The following is a 6,473-nucleotide window of genomic DNA, read 5'->3' as shown; positions in this document are numbered from 1 at the left end:
CCAGCAACCTATGACATCATCATATGTCACCAGCCAGGTGGTCACACATGGAAGGCGTGGTTACCGTGCCCCCCTTAAAAGAGCCAATCCGACACGTGGTCACTCTCTTACTCACTTACTTTCTCTTACCCCCCCCCTCTCTGGAGCACCTCCCCTTTCCTTTTCCCTTTCCCCCTCTCTTCCCCCACCATGTCCCGCTACCCACATCCTCCATATCCCTCCTAATAAACCTCTCGCAGAGAATATCGGTTGTCCCCTGCCTCATTTATTTTTAATTTATAACAGATTCACAGTGGGCCATCTCTGGGTCATACTTGTAGCTCAACATATCCCATATCCCAACTCTGAAGGAACATAAAATTGGGTTGGGGGATTTTATAGGTGGGCCTGCATAGGGGTTGGAGATAGGGTCATTGTTCCAGGGTTGGAGGTCTGCTTCCTGATGAGCCAGGGGGGGAGGTGGTCTCTATATCTATGTCTGGAGTGAGGAAGACTGGCACATTACTCCCCCCGGGATAACAAGAGTATTTGCTGTTCTGGCATGCAAAGTAGATTCCATTTGTTGCCTTGGCTTTAGGCTGCAATTTGTTTTACTATATAGCCTGCCTCTCCCAATATCTGTTTGGACTGGGGGACCCACTATGTATGGTTCGTTGGTGAATTGGTTGATCTGTGTCAGATTAGAGATTCTTCCTCTGGTATGTTTTTTGGCTATCCGTTAGATAAATCCAGCAATCCTTTTCCATCTCTGGGTCAGCCTTGGATACATGTGAGGCATAGCTGGAGTTTCCAAGCTGGGACATTTTTAACTGTGGGAGCATCAGGACCAAATTTGGATTCATCTGAATGGAATGGAGCAGGAACCCGTGGATTAAGTGACTCGAATTGCTCACAGGGATGGAGGCATTGGCTAGGGTGATGAACAGCCAGAGGATCGTTAGGATGTTACATCCCCTCCACTGGTGTTTTTGGCATCATCCATTCCCAAAATTGTGAGGCCTTCCCCTATTGTTGTGGCTTTATTATCTTTAGTACCCAGTAGATGCCCTGTCTGCTCTCCTACATTCCCTGACATAGAAACCCCTTGTCCTTCTGTGAGAGCCTTGTCTCACACCTTAGCTAAGGTAAGTTCTACACATCCTCAGATTTTGAGAAAAGACCAGTATTCACCATCATTTTCATTTCAGGATACTTCCCTATATGCTATATATTCTCCATGGCCTTCGACTGGCACAGTGGGCCTTGCAAAAATACTTGATAGGGCCAGTGGTGCAGCACTTTTTTGTGTTGGCCAGGACTGTCAGTTGGTAGTTAGCATTAGCTTTGTAGTCTTTTATGTACCGTCTGAAGGAGAGAAAACAAGGTCTCAAAAGTGGACAAGCTAGTTTTGTTGACTAGCTCCCCCACCCCACCTCACCCTGTGGTATAAGGCACCCTCCCAAGCCAGTTGGTGATAGGTAGCACTTCCTGCCTGGGCAGGAGTTTGTGGAGCTAGAAGAATAGCAGTGGGGCTCAGAAACTAGAGGATCTGGGTCAGGGGTTAGGCTGGAAAGGGAGTTGAAAGGTCAGCATAATATTGAAGCGAAGATATCTGTTTGAGGGAGAACAATAGGGACATATCTTATAGCCAAAGGGTATCTATCAGTAGTCTCTAAAAGAGATGACATGGTCTAAAATAGGCTGGGATCTGGAAAAGGTCTTCTGTGAGCACTTCCAGGGAAAGCAGAAATTGAGATTACTCAGGGGCATCTAAGGTGTCTGGAAGGGAGTGTCAAAGCAGTTGGTGAGAGCTCCTTAGTGCTTTGTTGGGACTGTGAAGCAGGAAGAAATGTCCTTCTGTCCTGGTTCTGGTGTATGAATGAAGGTAGCTACCACATAGGAATTTGTCTGGTCTTCTCTGACTTTTGACATATGCTACTCTTCTCTGTTGGACCTATCACAGCCAGATGGCCCCTGAGCTGTATGCTGCAACACTCTTAGGAGTCCTGTAAGGCAGCCTATAGGGCTAAATTGTCACCACAGAAGCTCTGCTAGAATGACCCACTTTTGATAGGACATGGTCAGATGGAGGGTCATTTGAACCTCAGACTGCCAAAGAGTCTGGCAGGTAGTCACAGGGAACCCTGGCTGTCCTGGTCACCTTTACTTACATTGACCACTGCCTCTCCCTCCTTAAGGCCCCTCCATGGCTGAAATGTACCTTTAAGAGAGCTCCTCTGATTTAGTCTCCAAGTCAGTGAGCCACTGTCTGAGTAAGAACCTTGGTTAAAATGCCAGCACTCCATTTTAGCCCCTATAGAGAAGGAAGAGATTATTTAGAGGAGGAGACTGCCCCCCCCCTTAGAATTCACAGATTCAGCCAGTCCTAGGACCCAACTGTGTCTGAAGGGGATTTAAGAATTCATCCCAATTTGCCCTCAGCTTCACCTGGTTTTGCCCTCACCTTTGCCTGACTGGCTTTTACATCTGAATGGTTGAAGTGGGCAGGATTATGCTACACTCCAGCTGAGTCAGAACCAAGCTCTTCCTCTTGGGAAATCTGGAGAAGGTGGCCAACCGGAAACACTTTTCTTACCTTTTACAACCAGTGATCTGTATAATTGGAAGACCCATAGAACCTTCTCTTTTCTGAGAAACCTCAGGCCCTCTCATCAGCCTGTTGGGAACCATTTTCTTTGTCCATCAACCTACCTGGCTTGTAAGCAGCCTGTAAGTATCTTTTTTTACTGCTGAGGAAAGGGACTGGATCATGTCTGAGGCCAGGAAGGCTGCAATGGGCCCAGGAGCCATAAGGTTTTGATACAGAAAGAAAAGCTGAATGAATATTGCCAACCTTACCAAACTGGAATCTCACTCAGCACCTATCCCTACGCCCTACTGACTAGAATCAGAGGAGCAGCCAGAATGTCAAATAATCTCTCCATAGTATCTGAGGCAATTCACAGACATCAGAATCTCAGGGTTCTTGGATCGCCTTTGAGAGGCTTACCAGAAGTTCACACCCATTGATCCTGATGCCCCAGACGGACAATGGGCTATTAATATTGCTTTTGTCACCCAGTCAGCTCCAGAAAGTTAACAGAAGTCAGAAGGGTTTGAAGGAATGAATAAGTCATAGCTGTTAGAAATAGCTCAGAAGACTTTAACAGTAGAGATCAAGATGAGAAGAAAGACAAAAGGCTCACCAAGATAATGGTGATAGTGCTCAGAGAAGGATCCTAGGAAAGCCAAAAGTACCTCAGGAGACCAAATCAGCACTGAGCCATGGTGGAGAAGGACCAGTGTGCCTATTGTACAGAGAAAGGGCACTGAAAACAGCAATGAATGCCCAAAGATTCACAGACAAGGAAGAAGAGAACTAATCCTCAGTCTGCCCAGATCAGATTGATGGGACTGAGGCTCTGTACTAATAAGTCCCCTGGAACCCATGGTCATGGGAAAAATAGGGGGTCAAATATGCAGGAGTGGATGTAGTGGCACTCATAGAGGTAATCTGGACCCCATCTCTGCCTCAAGGGACATCAGCTCAAAAGGCAGAACTGATAGCCTTGGCCCAGGTGCTGAAACTGGAAAATAGCCACATGTCAGTATCTATACCAATAAGCAATATACCTTTGCCACTGCATGTGGCAGTGCATCAGGAATGGGACCTGCTGACTTCAGTGGGAAAAGAAATCTCAGCTCTACTAGCAGCTATTAGTTACCAGAGAAGCTTGCTATTATCCATTGTCAGGATACCAAAAAGGGTACTTGATTGAAGTCCATGGCAACAGATTTGCTGATACCACAGCAAAAAGCAGCCACAGTGTGGAAGAATTTTAATTCAGAGCATGGCTGTTCTGCCAGTAGATCATATCCAAAGACCTTCTAGGTCTGTGTGATCCAGCTGGAATACAAATACACCTTTAATTTAGGAGACGGAGGCAAACAGGTCTGAGTTCAAGGCCAGCCTGGTAAAGAACAAGTTTCAGGTAAAGAAAAGCTTAGTTCCAGGAGTGGTGGTACACACCTTTAATTGCAAGCAGTGAAGGTAAAGTTAGTTTATAGAAGGAAGCATGTTTGAAAGTAATACTTAATTGAGTGGCAGAGAAAGATTTGACAGAAGAGGATATGCACAGCTGTCACAAGAAGAAAGGAAAGGGATGTTACTTAAGGGAGCAACACAGAGAAAGAGAGAAGGCAGTTTTACAGAGAGAAGAGTTTTACAGAGAAGGAGAGTTTTACAGAGAGAGGTTGAATGAGAGAACAAGCTAAACAAAGGTGAAGTCAGAGCAAGCCAAAGAATGAGAAGGAGCCAGAAGATTAGAGAAGATTACTGGAGTTAGTTTGCAGCCAAGCAGAGCAACTCTGGGTCTGAGAGAGAAGCCAGATTGAATAAGTCAGCTGAGAGAGGAATTTGAGCCAGAACAGCTGAATTGAACCATCAAGCCCACAGCTCAGAACAGGAAAGGATGAACTTATTTAAGCAATAAGTCTCAGAGGCTGAAAACATTCTAGGCCTAGGTTAGATTGTGTGGAGGCTAGAAGCTTCCAGGACTAGGCCTAGGTTAGCAGATGGAGGCAGAAAGCCTCCAAGACAACAATTGAAAGAGGCAAATAACTTTTACAGCCACAGAGTACTACAAATATTAGGCCCTTCCTCGGTCCTCAGCCTCCTACCTGAGCCAGACTTGCTGGAATGTCCCACATATACCAGTGAGGAAGAAAATTGGACTATACAGCAGCAGTCTATTAAGATGGAGGACTAATAGGGTCCTCCAAATGGATGCCTCATCCTACCAGAAGGCCTAAGGCTAGCCCTTCTCTTACAGATTGAACCAAATTAAAAGAATAAATCAGGAACAGGTACTTCTTAATTCACCTAGATAAAAACCAGTTGTAAAAGTTGTTCTTATTTCCTCAGAAGAGGGGATAAAAACCGGGCATGTTGGCGCATGCCTGTAATCCCACCACTCAGGGAGACAGATGGCTGTGAGTTCTAGGCCAGCCTGGTCTATAAAGTGAGTCCAAGAAAGCCAAAGCTATACAGAGAAACCCTGTCTTGGGGGAAAAAAGAAGAGGGGACAAGATCAGAGCTGTACCCAAGATTTACAAATACATATCTTGAGCTGAGCCCATAGTGTTCTAACTACCCCTAGGCCTAGGGCTGGCAGCTTCTTGCCTCCGTACAGTCTGCAGGCCTGAACAAAGGCTTCAGCTTCCAGGCTCTATCTGCTAATCTAGGCCTAGAATGTTTTCAGCCTCCAATACTTACTGCTGAATAACTTCACCTTTTCTAACTCTTTCTGAACTCTGCCTGGCTGGTCAACTCAGCTGTCCTGGCTCAAAATTCCTCTGATTCGAACTGTGTTCTCTTTCATTCTCACTGAATTGCTCTGCTTGGAAAAACTGCCTCTGAACTCCAGGAACCTAACTCTCTACTGTCTCCACAATCTCTTGCTCACTTCCTTTGCACTGCTCTTAAGTAGCTTTGTTTTCTTGTCCTCCTAAGAGTTGGGTGTGACCTATCTCTGATTCATTCTGTCACATATTTCTGTGATTCATCACTTTGGCTACCCCTCAATTAGACTTCATTGTTTGAGATTAAAGGTGTGTGCTAAATTCCAGACAAAGGGATTGAAGAGGTGCACTAAGATCATGTCTGTATTCCAGCCAGATTACACAGACTTAGGTTTTTGGATGTGATCCCTTGCCAGAGAAGCCACGTTGCTGGATAAAATTCCTACACCAGCACTCGTGGGTGTTTGGGAAGGGGGCCATAGTCCCTGTCAACACTGGAATTGGACTTTACTGAAGTTATTCTGACAAGGTTTGCTACTGGTATTTGCTGTTTTTTGTTTGTTTGGTTTTTTGTTTGTTTTGTAGATACTTTTTCAGGATGAGTAAAAGCCTTTCCTACCAAGTCAGAAACAGCTAATGTAGTTCTAAATAAGAAACTACTAATGGAGATCATTCCCCAATTTGGCCTTCCCTTTTTTGGGGGGGTCTGACAATGGTGTGGCCTTCATAGCCGGTGTCTAAAAAAATGGCTAAAACTCTAGGAATGTATTAGAAATTACACTGTGCCTTTAGGCTTCAAAGCTCAGGACAGGCAGAAAGAAAAAATAAGTTCTGGGCAGAAACCGATGAGGGGTAGACCAAATTGCTCCTTGCTGCTCTTTTTAGGATCAGGTGATCCCCATACAGAGAAAAACCGACGGCCTCCACTTATTCCCACCAAGGGAAATCCATGTCACTGCAGTAGACAACTAAAGACATCCTGAGTTGTCTTACCACCCTACCCCTGCTCACCCTTGATTGAACCAACAAATGAGTTCCACACAGGGACTTGGTGTGGATCTGCCACTTACCCAGCAAGACTCTAGAACCTCCCTGGAAGGGACTGTGTCCCATGATTCTAAGAACACCAATGTCCCGCAGTGGTAGGGACCACAGCTTGAACCCACCACTCCCATCTAAAGGCAGACACAACG

This window comes from Psammomys obesus, unplaced genomic scaffold, assembly GCF_907164565.1.
Source record: "Psammomys obesus unplaced genomic scaffold, mPsaObe1.curated_primary_1811, whole genome shotgun sequence".
NCBI lineage: Eukaryota > Metazoa > Chordata > Mammalia > Rodentia > Muridae > Psammomys > Psammomys obesus.
This window is presented reverse-complemented; position numbering follows the sequence as displayed.